This window comes from Amblyomma americanum, chromosome 5 (genome assembly GCF_052857255.1).
Source record: "Amblyomma americanum isolate KBUSLIRL-KWMA chromosome 5, ASM5285725v1, whole genome shotgun sequence".
NCBI lineage: Eukaryota > Metazoa > Arthropoda > Arachnida > Ixodida > Ixodidae > Amblyomma > Amblyomma americanum.
In genome coordinates this window covers 120,764,460-120,783,663 of record NC_135501.1, presented here as the reverse complement: position 1 = coordinate 120,783,663, position 19,204 = coordinate 120,764,460, and the positions used below count along the sequence as shown (strand labels likewise).

The window sequence follows — 19,204 nt, the reverse complement described above, 5'->3', positions numbered from 1 at the left end:
ATCTATCTATCTATCTATCTATCTATCTATCTATCTATCTATCTATCTATCTATCTATCTATCTATCTATCTATCTATCTATCTATCTATCTATCTATCTATCTATCTATCTATCTATCTATCTATCTATCTATCTAACTGCCTATCTATCTATCCATCTATCTATATATATATATATATAGAAGTATACGCTTTGTTTAAGGAAACATTTTTATTTTACTCAAAGTTTCGATCGGCGGACCGATCATTCTGAAACGTCGAGTAAAATAAAAATGTTTCCTTTAATGAAGCATATACTTCGATATATATTATTTTAAGCAGTCAAGTACCTCATGTATCGCAACAATATATATATATATATATATATATATATATATATATATATATATATATATATATATATATATATATATATATATATATATATATATATATATATATATATATATATATATATATATATATATATATATATATATATATGCCGCTATGCCGCTATGCCGCTATGCAATATTAGAAGGAGCATCGCTGTTTTATCGAAACCTCTTGGTAGGTGTATTGTGTGCAGTATTGATTTTGCTCCGGTTCCGTAAGTACCATCTGTTTTGTTTGGAGCTCTGCATACGTATGTATGCACATTTTTAAGTTTATTTATATGTGCACGTGCGTGTGTGTGTTCCTGTAGGTGTGTTCGTGCGTATTGAACAAACACTCAGTTTGTACCAAGTGTTTCAGGGCAGGCTTTAATTCTCAAAATTAGGTTTTTTCAGGCAAAAATACGGCCTGTTCAGCATTGTATCACCTCTGTGGGCGCACACCAGAAAAATGGTGAATTGTCTTAAGTAGCAAGCTGTTTAACGAATTTAAAATAATTAATTTTTAACTAGTAGAGTCAGGCGCCTAATTTGAGAGGTAATAGTCATATCAGGTTTTACACTTTCGACAACGTGATTACCGTTCGTACTGTGTCTCGACAAAATTCGATTGTGCATTTTGACTATTTACGCGCAATGGAAACAGTGCTTTGCCTGCTTTCTTTTCGAAAGGGCATGTATTCTTGCATGATGTAGCCAAATTTTGTCGAGCCACAGTGTCGAGGATAATCGCGTTTTCGAAATTTTGAAAACTGATATGGCTATTATTACCGGCGGCTGAAAATCTCTAATTACAATAAGCTGTCTACTGTGGTCGCTAAAAAGTTAACAGAAATTAGTTAACCAGCTTCTTAAGACGATCCACCGGCTTCCTGCTTTCCTCCAATGCTGGCAATAATATGCCGAAAAAGCCACATTTTTACCCCAAATGGTTTATTTCTCTTCTACGACTTCTACGACACCTAGGCTCCTAAGTGTCGTAAGCGCATTACATCGAACCCTTAAAATCAGTAAGAGAAAGTAAAAATAAAGTGGTACAAAAGCGACATGCATGCGTGCTGGGTGCGTGGTGGGTCACAGCCCAAAAGAATGTCGAGTGACGCACTCCGGACTCAGCATAACATTCGAGGACGTGTACACGCTTTGGAGAATGAGCACAAACACACTTGCTATTTAAGTGAAGTCTATAAGTTCATTGTCCGCGGCACGGGATGCTTTGGTCAAAACATATTTTTTTTATCATTTGAACGATGGTTGGTATGATCGAAAGGACATATTTCATAACGATATTGGGGCGACGCGCGGATGTGTTTTCGTTCATGGATTTCCTTTCTCCCAGGTTGCAGTACTCTGCTGTCCGTAAGTGGAGCGTTGTGCATTGAGGTCAAGCACCTCGAAGTGCTATCCTCAACAGCATAAATGCGCATGCAAGACTGGCGACGCCGCAGTTGACGCCGCGAAAAAGGTCCGTCGGCAGCAGTGATTACGCTGCTCAGCGGTTGTTAGTGCACGCTGTGTGGTGATCTGTTCACTGCCACTGTGCCCGTGGTTGAGCACAGTACAAAGTGCCAAGTAGCGTTCAGATCCTAAAAATGAATTCGCTCTCTTTTTTGTCTGTTGTCTGCGCTTTTTTGCAGTTGGAAATTGTGCATCCTGCAAGGTGAGCTACTTATTAATTTATGTATGCAGTGCTGCTACCTGTAACGGTAATGCAGTATGTAATGCAATCTGCAGTTGTGTAACTACCAGAGTAAGAGAAAAACACAAGAAGAGCTGATTTAAAGTTTCGAGAATGCCACTTGCCTCATCGAACATCAATGTTTAGAGTTGAAACTTGTGTGTTAGATAAAGTTTGGGCTAATAGATAATTCGGGAGAAAAAGTAAGATATAAATACGCTTTTCTAGCTTATAATAGGGCGTATCACACTGAAGATGAGAGAATCACCGAGGGTGGGCAATTTTCTGCCCGAGGTAATGTTGGCAACTTTTTACACGTAGACGCGCTTCGGGATATGGTAAGAGAGCAGCATATCTTGCAGTACAGTGTAAAAGGTGAAGTGCATTCTCGGAAAGCAGCCTCGACTAAGCTGGAAGCTTCCTACATAGGCCAGGCAGAGGACGTATATAATTCATGATATTTCCTATCTCAAATGACACTACTCACCATTGGAATTTCATGGTACAGCGACACAGGCGGATGTTTTCTTCACGCTCTCAAAAATGAACAAGGCACGGGAAATGTGTAGTGGCTGGCTTGTTCGTTTAACATTTTTTAGGACTACAACGCGGTCGGAGCACGGACAAGAAAGCGCCTGTGTTTGTGTAAGTTTTTCTTTTCCGTGTTGCGACCGTGCTGTAGTCCTGAAAAAGGAAGGGGAGAGCTTCAGGGTTCTTTCATACAGTAGCAACGCAACGCATACACTAGGTTAACTTTTTTTAGCCAAGAAGTAACGCGGTTTTCTGGCCTATGGACTGTGTGGTCGCCTCGCAATTCCCCGCACCCTAGAAAGGAATTTTTTTCTTTCCTGGTGACGTCATTTGCGGTTTCGTCGACGCCGACAGCGACGCTGAGTTTCGTTGCTAATGGGCTATATAAGGCTTCTGTTTTAAAACCACGTAGAAGCCATTCATATGTCTACGCAAATGCTAACCTTTGCCATCCCACCTTACCCGAATGATGGCGCACCTACATCAGTTCGTGAACCATGTTTGGTGATTTCGCCGGCTTGGTAGAGGGCGGTTATTACGCGCAAGATATTTAAATAGGTCCTAGGACAGCAATTCCCATTGTACACAGACACCATCTGCGCTTTCTCTTTTGTGACTACCGTAAGCGTTATGTGTTGCCTGAATGAAAATGAAGTCTAACATTTCATTATCCCGTCACAGCATCTAGTTTCTCACCACAGTTCTGACTTTTTGTTTGTTCCTTCTTCAGGAAATACACCGTTGTTTTCAACGAGGCACCACAAAATGAAATAACTTTCTTCTTAAATGCGCGTGAGGGCGCCGTTTTTTTTTACTGCTGTCTCTTTTCTAACGTCGTGTAGCTCTGAATAAGGATATTATGCTGTTGCTACCCCAGGTCTACGTGCACATATATATATATATATATATATATACTTATAAAGGGAGCCAACAGTCACCGAAACCAAGGTGCATAGGGGAACGTTATTATTATTTTTTTAATGTGTTGTGCTTCTCAGTGGGATAATATTACTTAGATTAATAAATCGCTTAAAGAAAATTACTTATAAAGCAGCAAAAAAACAACCATGCCGCAGGTGGGATTCGAACCCACGACCTCCGAATATCGCGTCCGGTGCTCTACGTCCGCCGCTATGTCGAGGGTGGCGCTGGTGAACACTCTCAAGGCTCGCTTACACCCACGAGAGCTGAAGATTGGACAGCCGTGGCCGTAGCTCAGTTGGTAAGAGCACCGGACGCGATATGCGGAGGTCGTGGGTTCGGATCCCACCGGCGGCATGGTAGTTTTTTCTCCTGCTTTATATGTAATTTTCTTCAAGTGATTTATTAATCCAAGTATTATTATCCCACTGAAAAGCATAACACATTAAAAAAAATTAACATTCCCCTATGCACCTTGGTTTCGGTGACTGTTGGCTCCCTTCATAAATTTGTCAAACGGGCCCCTCATTTCCATTAGCTTGTCTGCTAATACCTTAACGAGGGTCTCGGTTCTGGCAGTCTTGATGCCATAGGTAGAAAAAGAGGACTCTCGCACAGTTTCCACCCTCGCCATTAGATGAAGTTCGACGTCACGCTCGCGGTATTACAGGACGTGTTACGTCCGCCGCTATGGTCGAGGGTGGCGCTGGTTAACACTCTCAAGGCTCGCTTACACCCAGTCAACATAAATACCCACGAGAGCAGCAGATTGGACAGCCGTCGCCGTAGCTCAGTTCGTAAGAGCACCGGACGCGATATTCGGAGGTCCGGGGTTCGGATCCCACCGGCGGCATGGTTGCTTTTTCTGCTGCTTTATAAGTAATTTTCTTTAAGCGATTTATTAATCTAAGTAATATTATCCCACTGAGAAGCACAACACATTAAAAAAATAATAATATTAACGTTCCCCTATGCACCTTGGTTTCGGTGACTGTTGGCTCCTTTTATAAGTTTGTCGAACGGGCCCCTCATTTACTTTACCTTGTCTGTATACATATATATATATATATATATATATATATATATATATATATATATATATATATATATATATATATATATATATATATATATATATATATATATATATATATATATATATATATATATAGACACTACGCTTCCATGTTCCGTATATTTAATTCTCTGCTTTCAGCCCATTGTTGTGTGCAGTTAGTTACAGAAATAACTTATTTAGCTATGTGTAATAGTTTGTAATAGCTTGCTCATTTCCCTGTATGTGTCGTTATGCAATTTTTCGGCTAAACATTCTCCATTTCCAGCATGATTACCTACTCGTCTGTGTGTTTCGCTTCAGAATCTTTGCTCACAATGTAGTGTTCGCAGCTGCTAACCGCATCTAAACTTCAGTTCCACAGGACCTCAGAATACTGAAAATCAAACCGCCAATGCTGCGCGTCGGCCAGGGACATTCGTTGTGCCATTGGAGAACTACCACAACGTAAGTGGTCTTTACTATAAACATAGATTTTAGCCGCAGTTCAGAGTGGCTTTGGGAAAGAACTCTATATCGCACTTTGAACGCCTGCTGTCATATGCTCCTATTACGCGGGTGCAGCGTCGGAAATTTAACAAGGAAAGACATTTCTACCCGCCGTGTTGGTTCAGTGGTTAGGGCCCTGGGATACTGAGCCGGAGTTCCCGGGGTCAAACCCGGCTGCGGCAGCCGCGTTTCGGTGGCGGGGAAACACTTAAAAGCGGCCGTGTGCGGTGCTATGTCAGTGGAAGTAAAAGATCCCCAGGTGGTTGAAAATTTTCCGACATCCTCTACTATTGCACCTCTTTTTCTTTTTTGTCTCGCTTTAGACGGGTGCGAATAAAAGTTATTTCTCTCCATATCTCAATCTTTCATTTATCTTTTCCTTACGGCGTGGTTCGGGTATCCATCGATATGTGAGACGATCACTGCGCCTTTTACTGTCCTCAAAACATCATTTCATTATCAATTTGTTTTTGCAGAAACAGTGTGTTATTTTTTTATTGAGTATCATGACAGTACCTTGTTTGCTGTACAAGTGAAATGTGTTTGTTTTTCTCCCTGTAACCGCCCTCAGTAGAAGGCGGACGTTAAGGCTAAATAAATAAATCACCAAATTAGACGACAACGATAGAAATGAAGAAATTATTCTTTATTTAGGTTCAATTCTACACCCACCTCAGAATTGGAACACCGTGGCAAACTTTCAAGGTTGTTTTCGACACCGCAGGCGTGCCCTGGGTGCCGTCCATTAAGTGCAGGACCTCAGAACTCTGCCGTAAGTGTCAACTTTAAACTCATGGCGGATGCAGAATTAACTTCCTAATATTATTAAATTTACTCCATCATCTCTAGAGCTAAATTTTGGTTGAAAGGGCAAGCGAACTGATACAAAAAATCTGAATGCCGCCCGACAATATTCCTAGCCGGCGCTATGCAAAAAAAGACCTTAAAGTTTAGAAAGAAAACCTGCATGGTAATTTTAATTCGCTACATCTTTTTTCGTTCCTTCTTTTGATAAGGAAGTTAACGTTAAGCTATACAGCACACTACAATAAGAGGCAATTCCTCTTCATAAACCTTCCTGTTATAACCTCTCCGTCTTTTCCAAAATATTTTTAAGGTTCTTAATAATGGTGGCCTGAAATTATCCCATAATATTCTCTAGTGAATATATGTTTATGGAAGTGCTGCTGGATTGCCTTCGAGGCAGTACATATATTTAGTTTCTTAAGCATTGCTTAGCCGCACGAAAATATCCAGCTTTGAGATGTCTTAGGAAAGATGTCTTGGGAGAAAGCTTGGACAAAGTTTTAAAGACATTATGCGAGAACGCAGAAAACATGGTATGATTGCAATAGTGAAGTTGTTCAAGGGTATTTGGGAGATGGAATATCACAGCGTGGATCACAGAAGCTAAAATTAATCGTTTGTTCTCGGAAATGTGGACATTTACAATATCATTCCCGTTATGTGTAGATAATAGGTCAGAAATTAGCATGAGGAGAACTCAGTAATGCTAGGCAAATGGTAAGTGAAATATATACTAGAGAGCACAAAATTAACGAATTAAGCATTAAACGCGGAAAAAAGGGGTTTTTCTGCTCGCAGAGGGCATATGAGGTTAAGCTGCTGTGATACCCGCCAAAGATGAAGCATGGCTCCTAGCGAAGTTCAAGCTCTGCATTGAAAATAATTTTACACTGGATGCTCCATCACAATGCTAACGAAAATTGCCTATCAGTCCCATCAGGGTTTAGATTCTTGCGTACAAATACTCCCTTCAAAAGTAACTTCTATAACATCGTAATTTGTAACGCCAAGGAAAGGAAACATTCCTTAAGTGAAACCCATTTGTGCGTCTGACGCTTTATTTCAGCAGTCATGAAACTTTTCTGGGAACCCAGAGGGGTCATGATGTCCATACCACGTGTCTTGTTTTTCTGAACGCAGCGCCAGTCAGTCGGCCGGGATTCCTAACTGGGGTGCAGTAAGTTTTAATAAGTCTTGGCGTCGCGCACTCGATGGCTTCTGCAGTAAGGGGGACCACTTTTCTGAAAAACCATAATGACGAGTCAAGCAAACCGCGGCAGGCAGGGGTGTACGTCTCTTCACTTTTTCTATCACATATGACATAACGCCGTGTTGTTTTTCCCTGTTTCGTGAACAACCCTCTGGGCGAAGGTCTCTACAAAATAACGCTCTTTGATTACAGTTGCGTGAATGACAACCCTTCCGGTGGTCACGCGGGGGGGGAGGGAGGGGGAGCGACTACACAAATTTCATCTCTTCAGACGCATCCTTAGGTCAGATTGCAATTTCAGCAGACCCGAATGTGACAACAAAGAGCACAGAAGAATAATGCCTCTAGTTTACTATATCGCACATAAGCTCAGAACTGGTTCATTGCAGTAAAGTTGTGTATATAATATAAATACCGTCCAGGCATCATCTAAACACTTAGCGCGTGGAGAAAAATTTTAATATTTTTTATTTCCTTGTGACGCAACCGCCTACCAGGAGACACCAGACACTCTTGTATTATGTGAAAAAATTTAGGAGCTTATGAGGCGAATTTTGTGCGCCTTAAGGAATTCTGAAGTGAAAAATGCAAATTTTTCGTTAACAATGTTGGTGGCGTGGCGAAGCATTGTTTTCGTTTCTTGAATAGAGAGTGTTATCTATAGTACGTGTCATGACCCGCAGGAAATCGCACGAAGTTTGACCCCAGTCTGTCGTCCAGCTACGATGGACCACTTTTAAGCATCCTCACTAACTTTCGAGAAAGCCGCGTCTTCGGCTACATGGGAAAAGACAATCTGCAACTGGAAGACGGTCCGACCGCGGATAACACCTACATCATGGAGGTACGAAATACTGCTTCGTATGTCACCGATTGCTTTTCGCACAGCCAAGTACGTTCAGTCGATAATAAAACGCATCCCTCCAAAAACAAGACTCATAATTACGCAGCAAATGACTTGCTTCTGAATGAAGCTCGATTTTTCGTCTATAATTTTATTGAACCCGTCATCCATATGGCAAAGTGCACTTTAGCGCAAGCAGTTCATGTTGCATCCACACACAGATTTAGCTATAGCAAGGTTTCCGAGGACACTTAAAGAGTTTTTTTCTTTAATGCATCAAAGGCACTAGAGCGAAAAAAGGAGAAACGTGAAAGTTTTTCATCGGAACAAGCCCGTTATATGATATGCTTTGCAGGCTGGAGCAACTATGCACCAACATTTAATAAAAAAATGCAAATATTGTAGTTAGTATTAGCATGCATACACTTGATACAAATCTTTTTTATGTTAATCTTTGGATGTGACTTAGTTTTGCTACGAAAGCATTTGTCATACAGTTGTTTACTAGCTGTGTATATCAAGAACCACTTCGGTAGAAACTACGGCACAAAACAATTTCAGCATTCGTTCTGCGCCATTACGGGCGCTCAAGTGCTTCAAAATAAGCAAGCTAATCCAAAAATCGCGTTTCTGATTCAATCAGTCAGTTGACAACGTCCTTTTCTAGAGTTCATACATCGGCAGCGCAAACGTCGACCTGCTTGTGTGTATGATGTCCCACATATACTTAGCTTCACTGTAGCATACTAAATTCACGAGTAGTAGCAAAATAGTTGACGCGTACAGGCTGCACGACGACAGGATGTTTATGTTTATGTTTATGGGGGTTTAACGTCCCAAAGCGACTCGGGCTATGAGAGACGCCGTAGTGAAGGGCTCCGGAAATTTCGACCACCTGGGGTTCTTTTACGTGCACTGACATCGCACAGCACACGGGCCTCTAGAATTTCGCCTCCATCGAAATTCGACCGCCGCAGCCGGGATCGAGGTCGCGTCTTTCGGGCCGGCAGCCGAGCGCCATAACCACTCAGCCACCGCGGTGGTTCACGACGACAGGAGAACGGCTACTATTGTCATATACAGTCTCCGTCATGTACTTCGCTTTTAATGATAAACTGAAAACCCCATTCTCATGTCGCCCACGTGAAGGCTTTAACGTTCACTGCCGCAGCGGCGTATCGTTACTTCATCGGTGACGGGGCTAATGATCCCATAGTTACGTTACTGTCGTTGCTTTCCTTCACATCTTCCACCCATCTCTTCAGAGCAAAGAGAGGCAGAAGGTGGCAAAACAGGCTCTCAGGACTGGACTTGGCTTAGTTTGAGCCATGTATTAGCAAGATCTGGCTCATTTTTATTTGGCACAGGATCTACGAATCATCGTTCTATTACAGACAATTATATGTTGGTTTCTGGACTTCGCTCAATTCGAGTAAAAGCAGACTCTGGAAAGCGCGCACTCAGTTTTGTATGTTTTGAAAGTGTTCGATTCGTACATAAACATGGAATTTCTGTTATTTTTTCGACAACACAGACAGAGTTATTATGCCTGCGTGCCGTATTTTTGCCATGATCAACATTTACTATAACAACGCGGGCCCTGAGAACCTAAAGTGTCCATAATAAGGTGGAAACCGGCAAACCGCCCGGAATTAGACTCGTCACATCAGTCACTCAGAATCAGAGGTACAGCTGATAAATTTACGTGTAGCGATGCGGTAATATGCTCTGTTCAAAGTAATAACGTTTTGCCTACGGTTAGAGGCGACTCTCGACTGGCCTGCTTTTTCATTTGCTTTATTGCAACATTTTAGACCATGAACAGCGCTGTAAGTACGATCATGTCGGAGGCAATTACTCCTTAATAAACTGCTGATGCTAACAGACAACCAAAATTAAAACGTGTGTAACATTTAGCTGCATAAGTCACTTTATATATCAAAGAAAACAAACACGTTTTGAGGGAAATATTAGCCGACAAAAAGACACAATTGAGTCCTGAAATATGCATTAATAAAAGCACGCTGAATATACAAAAATGAAAATTAAAACTCCAAGTTTTAGATTATACACTCGAACGATTGCTTGCACTCGAACCAATGCGCGCATCGTATAACCGGTATAGCCTGAGGCCTTTTTTTGGTCGCCTATTGAGTATTAGTGCTCGCACGCTGTCATTAATCTTATAACTGAAAAGCGATCTACGAATACCGTAGTAATAGATAGGTCGTCTTTGAAATTTTAATATTAACAAAAACTTTGTGTAGCGGCCAAAATTGGCTCCATAGGAGAATATTATTTAACAGTGCAGTATAGAATCTGTATCTAAGAATGAATTCTATGAAGTGCCGAAGAAACCACTTTTCGTAACTTATAACCCCAGTAGAACTGCATAAGACTTCATAAAGAGTACTAGGAAAATGGTTGACTCTCAAGGCTGCAGAGGCAACAATTCTGGAAAAAGCATTTTTAAATCGGAAAGGGTTTATGAACGCAATTGTTTCACATATTCAAAGATTTCAATATAACAACCAATATATCGCAGTTCTCCCGTTGGCAAGCTTGCATTTTTTTGCTATTTATGTTTTTTCTGCTCCTTAAAGATAACGTAGTGGATTCCAAGAGAAGGCAAGCGTAGCAGGCGGCGGCAGAAGGTTAGGCGGTTGGATGAGATTAAGAGGTTTGCAGGCATTGGGTGGGCGCAGGTGTTAAAGGACAGGGTGAATTGGAGAGACATAGGAGTGGAATTTGCGCAGCTGTGGGTGTAGTCAGTCTGATGATGATGATGATGATGATGATCGTAAAAAGAGCTCCTCATTGGTTTTCTATGGCAGTCTTAACTGCTCGATGCGAGCGTTGGAAACAGTACTAAGAACGGTTTTCATACATCACAAGCACGGACCATTATCTTCAATATTTTCACATTAGCACCTTACAATTTCGCCATATTCAAAACTTGTGCCCAACAAAGTTGGCCATGGGTGCGTTCGTTCAGGCAAAAGAGAACTGCTATCGTTAGGTTAACACAAAAAAAAGGAAAGTCTACAATTCAGGTGATCAATTTTTGACGAAATAGAATGTATGATTTCACTGCAAGAATTTCTGTAAATAACTTTCTAATGCTTGTTTGTGCGTTTCTCTTTATCTTCATGGACGGAATACAAGGCGGACAGCATCAGCCCAGACGACAGTATACCCGATCCCTTTTACGGTGTACCGTTCGACGGAGTTCTCGGGCTGGACCATGGTCGCTTCTCGATGTTCGCCCACCTAATCGAGAACGGTCAAATCGCCGAACCGCTTCTGGGATTCTACTTCTGCCACGCAGGAGGAGAGGCTCTTTTCGGTGACGTCGGCGATCGCCGCTACACTGGGTCCTAAGCTTTTCAGAGGTGCAGGGAAGGAACTGGCAGTTCAACCTTCAAGGGTAAGTGTGCCATATTCCGAGCGCTGAGAACATTCTTCGGTATTCGTGGATGGCTCTCGGTTTCCAGTGCGTGCCCGTGTTTTTCGAAACCACACATTCCCAATGCAAATAAACTAAAGAACTTAGTCACTGGCTATGTATAAAGGCAAGAAAACGTGTCGCCATCAGTGGCTGTAGTCTCAAAAATTTTGCATATAATGAAGAGTAGAAATTTCTCTTATCTCATCAAATGTGTAAACACGAAGTGCTAATTGTACTTGCACTCTTCTTCTACCTGAAAGTATACGAATTGGAGACACGAAACGCATCTGCTCTCGTGGCTGCCCAGCCAGGACAGCCCCTGCAGACCCTTTCATCGGAGGACCAGCTCGTGAGATCGAGCGCATCAATGGCATTCTGGGCGCTATGAAGACAGCGGATGGAGCGGTAAACTTCTTTGATCTTGGGAATCTGATGTGCGCTGTTAGCCAAGACAACAGTTGGTTGTTTTGAGGACGAGCAGTGTAAGCGGCGAGAGAGTTTGCCTTATCATTCGGCTGACAGTAGATTAATAATAAAGAAATCACTGGTAGCATCTGTCCTGAGACTTCGTAAAAGAGTGAAAAGATTATCATTCAGTACCGAAGTTTTTCGCATTAAATAGAGCATCCTAACTTTCCAATTACCCCCTACGATAGCTCACCGTGCCACCATCTTTTTTTTTTTTGCAGCTGCAATTCCGATAAGCTTCTGTGCGCAAGCCACCCTTGCGGGACAAAGGCGCGAAAATTTTGCGTGTAAATTTGGAAAATTTTGTGGCCCATTAAGATTTTGCCGGCTTGACGGCATTCAATTTAATTCATTTTACCAGAAGTTTGGAAGGATATCTGGGCTAAAAGCTGTACATCACTGCTTTTAATACTATGGAGAGATTCTGCACTGTTGCTCAGATTAGTCGCCATTTCAGAATAGTGAACGACAATGTAAAGCGAATAAAAAAATATAATTTTACTGCGTTCGCTTTCTAACGTTACAGGACAGCAGCAGGGCCTTCTCTCTTGTTTATTGATTTATACCACTCTAAAACCATAAGCGTTGCCAAGAATGCAAACATTTTCCATGCTTGGACACGCTGTTAGTAGCACCACATTGCGAATGTCGCTCGCCTATTGGCATTCCTCAAGGAGGATGTGACTTGATAGTGTTTAACTTCAGAGAACTTAAGAAGTTATCACTGTTGTCTACCTTCTTCAAACCTGGAACACAATTCATGGCAATATAATCGGCACACATCTACCGCATTCGGTGTGAATCGAATTGCACAGGAAAACAAAAAAGAGAATGAAAATATGACGGAGAAAGCCTTGCGAACAGATTAACCATGCACACACATTTCCAGAGAGAGAGCTACATATTGTAAATAGTGAAAATTTTAACATGAGCATATATTTATTTATTTTGTGGTTTCTGCACAGACCTCTCTAAAATAACTGTAGAAAATCGATGCCATAAAAACTTCGATATAAACAAGAATAGGATCCTGATTAACCAGTTACCTATCCTGGAGATGTCTCCCTTGGGTGAAACTATTTGTTTTCGAAAACACGAAATCAAAACACCACTTTCGTTAAAAAACATTTCATGCAATGTGCACGTGAGCTAAAGCTCACAAAAGGTATGAAGCATAGAAACCAATGTTCGGTGCTAAACAGGTAAATGTAAATGAGTTGCCGTAAAAATACAAGCTACAAGCAAAACCTGCGTACAGAAAACACATCTTTCTTTAAATCAATAGGTCTACCACTTGAGACATTCCACATATATGGAAGCAGAGCAGTAATGGAAGCTTACTAAACACAGAGAAAGTGTCAGACTGAATTAAGATAGCCTGCAGCATAAAACGTTTTAATACAGAAAAGAAATGGCGCGAAAGCAAACGTGACATTGGTTTGCAATATAAAGGGTAATATATAAATAAACATAAAAGACGACAAATCCAGATTATCTTGAAGTTAAAACTGATAGAGATAACTTGGATGAAATCAGGGTATCAGAGTAAAAAAAAACTTGAAAGCTACGTTTTTAAAGGAGGATTAACATGACCTCTAAGTTTGCTCATGTAGAGTTGGGCAACAGCCAACTTCAACATTCAATCACTCGTTCGTGTGTCTACGTAGCTGAGGAGATAGAAAGCAGCGTGAAAGCTGAAATACTATATTGGATTCAACGCGATTATATTTTCTTTGCCTTAGGTCGGAATATTTTCCACATGAGATATGTGCGTTCAAATTCTAAGACCTAATTCAAAAACCCAGAGAATGTGGGCATAAACCGGGATACCTCTTTTTAGCTTTTAAATGTTCTAAGCCTTGTTGTCGGTTTTAAGGAAAATTACTATATTAACTCAGGAGTTCACATAGAGACAAAGCTTTTTCGTGTAGTTAGATCGCCTAGTGATTGTATATATATGCAGTCTTCTTTTTCATATATATATTTGTGTCTGCATGGAATACAAAAAATGTTTTTGCAATCTGTGGTATATCGGGCATAAGATGAGCCTTTTTCCACCAGGAAAATACTAATTCCCAAATATACTAGTACCCCTTACTCTCTCCCAATGCGAGAGCGATACTAGCGAGAATGGATTATTTCAAGCCAACTAGCATATCCACAAGCTGGCGATCATCTTGAAATGTCAATAGCAAACGTGATTCCTGTTACCCAGCCATGCTTTGTTGCCTTTGTGCCCCTCGCTTGACAGTATGTAGTCCTGCTTTGTAGTGTCCCAGGGTGTCCGGTGTGCACAAGAGAGAATCGAATATGTAACTAGTTTTTCCTTCCTCATACGGTCCTGAACCAATGCCGCAATGCCCTCTGCTCCCATTTCTATGGGCCAGAAGGCGAACGTCATAACGGCGCCACAGCGGTAGATAGCCTGGCTAATCTAGTCTTCGACCCACGCCAGCCATTGTATTATTTCCTTCCTGATATTTTCTAGGTCGCGATTCGATAACTCATACACGGGTGCCCCCTACATAATATTTCTGACGGCAACTGCTCTAGCGAATGTTTGCTACGATTTGCGCAGCTCTCCACCCTACTTGTTCGATATTCTTCGGACCACGTGCAACATCGGAGCCCAGTTTAGCTTGAGTGTACGTATCCATTTGCGAGGATATATACAGCTAGCGATCTGTGCCGCTAAGGTAGTAGGCGAAACGCGGTGGTAAGGCAAGCGCTTGAAAAGATAAGAGAAGTGATGAGACAACCAAACCTATTAGAGATCTACACGAACGCTTCAGCTAGAAAAAGAATATTGGTATGGCTTGGATCGGTGCCGCATTACCGCAACCCAACGGTCTGCACAGATGCCACCTACCTGGTGGTAGTCCCACCGCAAGCCATATGTCATATGCCGAGCCGTCCAGGCCATTAACGACCACCACAGAGCATATTGCGGAACGGAGAACTGCAAAAACTCTCGAATCCTAATTGGCTCATGCGCAGCAATAGGCAGAGCTGAAAGCACGAAGGCCAGAGGATGCTGTGGCGAACGACATAAGGAAGAAATTGAAGCAGATGCGAAACGTGGGAACAAACATCCCGATTTTGTGGAAACCGTGTCAAACTTGCTTGGCTGGGGGACACGCAGAAGCGCACTCTGCCTCTGAGCAAGCTCATGGGCTTGATTACACGTACAAGGCCCACACGTCCACTTTCTGCCGATCTTGGCAGATAAAAATCCTTATCGAAAACTTTTAAATGAAGGCTCCCACGGCAGTTAAGTTGTACACTACGTTGGCATCAAAATAAAAACAGGCCGCAGGCGTCCGTTATCGGAAGGAAGACCAAAGCCGGTGCTTGATACTAAGGGAGTGGTCCCTCGGCCACAAGGTATCTTAAACAAAGTCAGTACCAACGCAGCGTACACCGCGTACATATTTCACAAGTGGTCTCTTCCAAAAGACGAAAACTTCATGCACAACAGACGCACCCACTGCCAAGAACGCTTCTGAGCAGATCAACACAATCTTATATGGACTTGGCCATGTTGCTAGCGCAGGACAGACAGAATTCTGTACGTACCACATGACGATGCGGCCACCCTAGCTCACCAAGCACGATCAATCACCGTAGCACAAGACGCAATTGTGGCATACGCTAGTTAAAGCGGCCTGCTTCAAGTAGTGCAGAAGAGGTCCACTGACTTACGACGCCCACCTCTGACGACTTTGAAAACGATTGACTAGAAGTCGCTACTGCACCAACACCCTCCCCTCTTTAACCACCCGAAGCGGCTAAGATCTATCTCTTCCTTGCGATAAGTGTTTTATACATTCAATCGTCATATTTTCTTTAAAATCACAGCGGCACAAGGAATCATGTTTTTTTTTTCATTCGCATTTTTCATCTGTTGCAGCATGTCGTGGACTGCCGCAACGTAACGCGTCTTCCGAACATCGCCTTCACTATTGCGGGTAAACAGTTCGTGCTCGACCCAAGAGATTACGTGGTAGAGGTAAGTGCATCGTGCATGACGAGGAGAGGTCCTGCGAGAAGTCAAAGCGCTTTCTTGTCTCTTCCTCTGTTTTCATCCCTATTTTTTCACAATCCATCCGCTCGCAACTCAATCTGACCAACAAGCCCGAACCAAATTTCAAGCGGGCAGTGATGCACAGCTGAACCGCGTGTGCTCTTTGCTCAGAATACATGACATTGATAAGCATTGAAGAAGTAGAGAACTTTGTATCTTCTGCCTCTATATATTGCTGATCATATACAACAACTTTCATCCGCGTCTCCCTGCCTTAACCAAGTAATAACCCCAACTACTGCATCTCCTGGCATAAGACATTCCCGTATATCAAAGCGCCATACATGCCCTATTGGATTCAGTGTCTAAGCATTAGCGCCCGTGACCAAAGGATCGTGGATTGAAAATAAATTGGCCGGCAAAGCAATGTTTGAGCTCGTCAGTAAAGCAGTGTTTGAGTGCAGCTGCTGCGCTACTTGACCCATAAGCGACCTCACACGGAACACGCAGTGCAGAACGGATGTGGCTCTCGGTTTTGTCTTGCGCACTGCGGGCGTCGATACGCCGGGGCAGCGCCTCTCCTCAGGCAGTAAGTTCGGCACCAGCCGCGGCCGCAGAAGGATCATTGCTCTTGCATACCCTCCTGCTACGATGAATCGCTCCGATTATGCGCCAAGCGCAAAGGAGGAAGGCACGGCGGAAGCATGCGGAAGAAAGCGGTGGAGGAAGGAATGGCAAAAACCTGAGGAGGGAAGAATGAGAGCAGGGTGAGGGTATCCGGCTCCTGCGAAACGTTCCGCTCTATTGGAGCTTCATGGTTGGTGGTGACAAGATTCCGGGTTTAGCCGGAGCCTGCGCCCCGTGCCACTGTTGTTGTTCATTATGTGCCATCCCCGACTGCCTATGGCTCAAATACCTAAAGAGCCGGGCTCATATTTCGCAACATCGAGCACCGTAACCATCAGTCGGGTTTTCGTTTCATTGCGGCATTCATTCACGAGGAGGCCTATGCATAATCCTCACCCGCATACCGCCTTTGACTACGCGGACAGTGAGTGACACATGAAGGGACTTTGAATTTGAGACTTTTTGAGTTCTTCTTGAAAGAGTATTTATCATAGCCTATTGAATGTTACAGACATTTTCTTTCACAGGTTCATTGTAGTACAGGTTAGCGCGTGTGTATCGGTACATTCTTTGCTGTTCTGACTATTCCAGTCAACACAAGTCCACTACCTCATTGTCCCTCTGTAAAGAACGGATGCTTCAACTTTTCGTTCATGGCACTGCAAGCCTGAGTGATCTTAAGCGCAGGCCTGACCTTAAAACCTGTTTGATGGCAGATATGCATGATTTAATACACACTATGCCTGCTCAGTGGCTGCGTCTGATGAAACCGATTACTCTTAAGACTGCACAATGTCGGGACCTTCTTCACCGTGCAAGCTTCAGTCAAGATTAACGAACTGTGATAAGGTTCTCATTTATTCTACATTGCCTTTATCCCAGTCTCTCTTATAAGCCCTGTTTGCACGTGCTATTTACATGCATCTTACTCGAAATGTGATTGGAAGATACTAAGCAGTACACTAGTCTCTTTTTTCTTTGTGTTTATTGTTTTCAAAAATTTGCGTCTCTCAAATATCCTCATTTCTGTCTTTCCGTTTTATTGAAGGTGAAGACGTCCACAGGCATACAGTGCCACAGCGGTTTCGTCACGGCACCTCGACAGCTCAACGTCACTGGGCACCTTGGTCACGCTTTCTTGAGAACTGTGTACACAATTCTGGAGGCACCACCCAATCTAGGAGCTGGGTTGGGCAGGGTTGGTTTCGCCTACTCCCGCTGTTGATGAAGGGAGCACTGTTTCGACGCTGCTACATGCGAGACAAGTATCTGCGGTCTTAACCTTTGCTTCAAGTTAGATTTGAAATAACATTTCTGATCACACCATTATTCTTGTTATGTCCCTAAACCCGCAATGTCATAGTGATGCTGGCAAGGTTTTCTTCTTTACCTCCAGTTCCTAAATGACGGTCCTGCTCCTACATCATTAGCCCTCTATTTGTGTACCGTTGTTTCTTTTTTCAGTCTGATAAGAGTTTATGCTCTTCCCAATATTCTTGGAATTAATGTCAACCCGCATGCACACCCCTGCGCACATTTCTAAACGCGGTGTGGCTGGGAGGAAACAACTTCATAAATTGCCAGGGTCTCGCTTGCGAAGTTTGCAATCTGATGGCCAGCTTATTGCCGAATTTATTTTTCCAGCGCTACTTCCTATTCTCATAGTTATAGACCTCCACGTTGTAGCAATACTCAATGGCGTTATAAACGCCCAGCTTCCGGAATCCAATGCCCACCCTGTGCACATAGCAGATGCCTTGCGTCTCGCAATGCCTTCATCGTCGTCTAGCAACAAGACGCACTCAGGTGCCCTGAAACGGCGCTCAAGGTACCATCCGAGACATGAATTAATGGCGCCTCATTCTGTGCGCCTGCGCCATAGCCGCCGAATATTTTATGATAAAGCCCACATCGGCGACGTGTCACATCAGTCCAATTTGTGGCAGAGCAAACAATGCAGCTGAGGCGAAGCGCCGTTCTCTGAACGCTGCACGTACGCGGGAGGCTAAAGCCACAAACATCAATGTGGACTTACAAGCAACAAACACTATCGAAACTCAGCCTAGAAGCATGCTTTAGGATCGGATGCTCAAAATCGGGACAGGGACATCCCATTTCTTGCACCATAAAGCACTGACTGCCACCATAACAAAAAGAAACAAAATTTTCCTAACCTCACCCCCAGCAGTACGTAGCGTTCCAAGCAAATGCAACCCGTATAGTCTGCATTTCATGTTTTATTTCTTTATTTCAGTATCCTCAGTGCCCGTGTGCATTAAAGAGGCTAGTGGGGTATAATAGACAATATAAGAAAAAAAGAACAGCAGTCACTAATAATACAAATTGTGAACAAAAATATGGCTCAAGCAAATGAGTAGGTTACACAAATGCAAAGAAACAAATTAACAGCTATAAGCATATGAACAAAAAATAAAAACAGAGAAGTACACCACGCCAAAAAATAAGTAATGTTTCGAATAGGCAGCAAATAACCGCTGCGCTTTTGCACTGTCATGCACTTAAACAGCAGATTTCGTGAACACAAAAATAAAGACATATGGTTTGTTTGAACCACCAGAGGAGCTGAAAATAAATAAACAAATGACACTGCACAATTATTTCATGTACTATGCTATGATCAGGTTAGTGAAAGTAGATTTAAACACAGAATGGTCACATATTTGGTCGACCGGTCGGGGAAGGAAATT

The 19,204-nt window shown here is 42.7% G+C and overlaps 1 long non-coding RNA gene across 2 annotated transcripts; it reads left to right on the top strand.

Moving 5' to 3' along the window:
• Positions 1 to 1,834: 1,834 nt before the first annotated feature.
• On the top strand, positions 1,835 to 17,846 carry LOC144134983 (uncharacterized). Of its 2 annotated transcripts, XR_013315326.1 has the most exons (5): positions 1,835 to 2,034; positions 7,769 to 7,929; positions 11,095 to 11,356; positions 15,756 to 15,854; positions 17,545 to 17,846. It is a non-coding gene; the product is annotated as an uncharacterized LOC144134983 (long non-coding RNA). The 2 variants fall into 2 exon arrangements; XR_013315325.1 differs by lacking the exons at positions 15,756 to 15,854; positions 17,545 to 17,846 and adding an exon at positions 11,638 to 11,776.
• Positions 17,847 to 19,204: the final 1,358 nt, after the last annotated feature.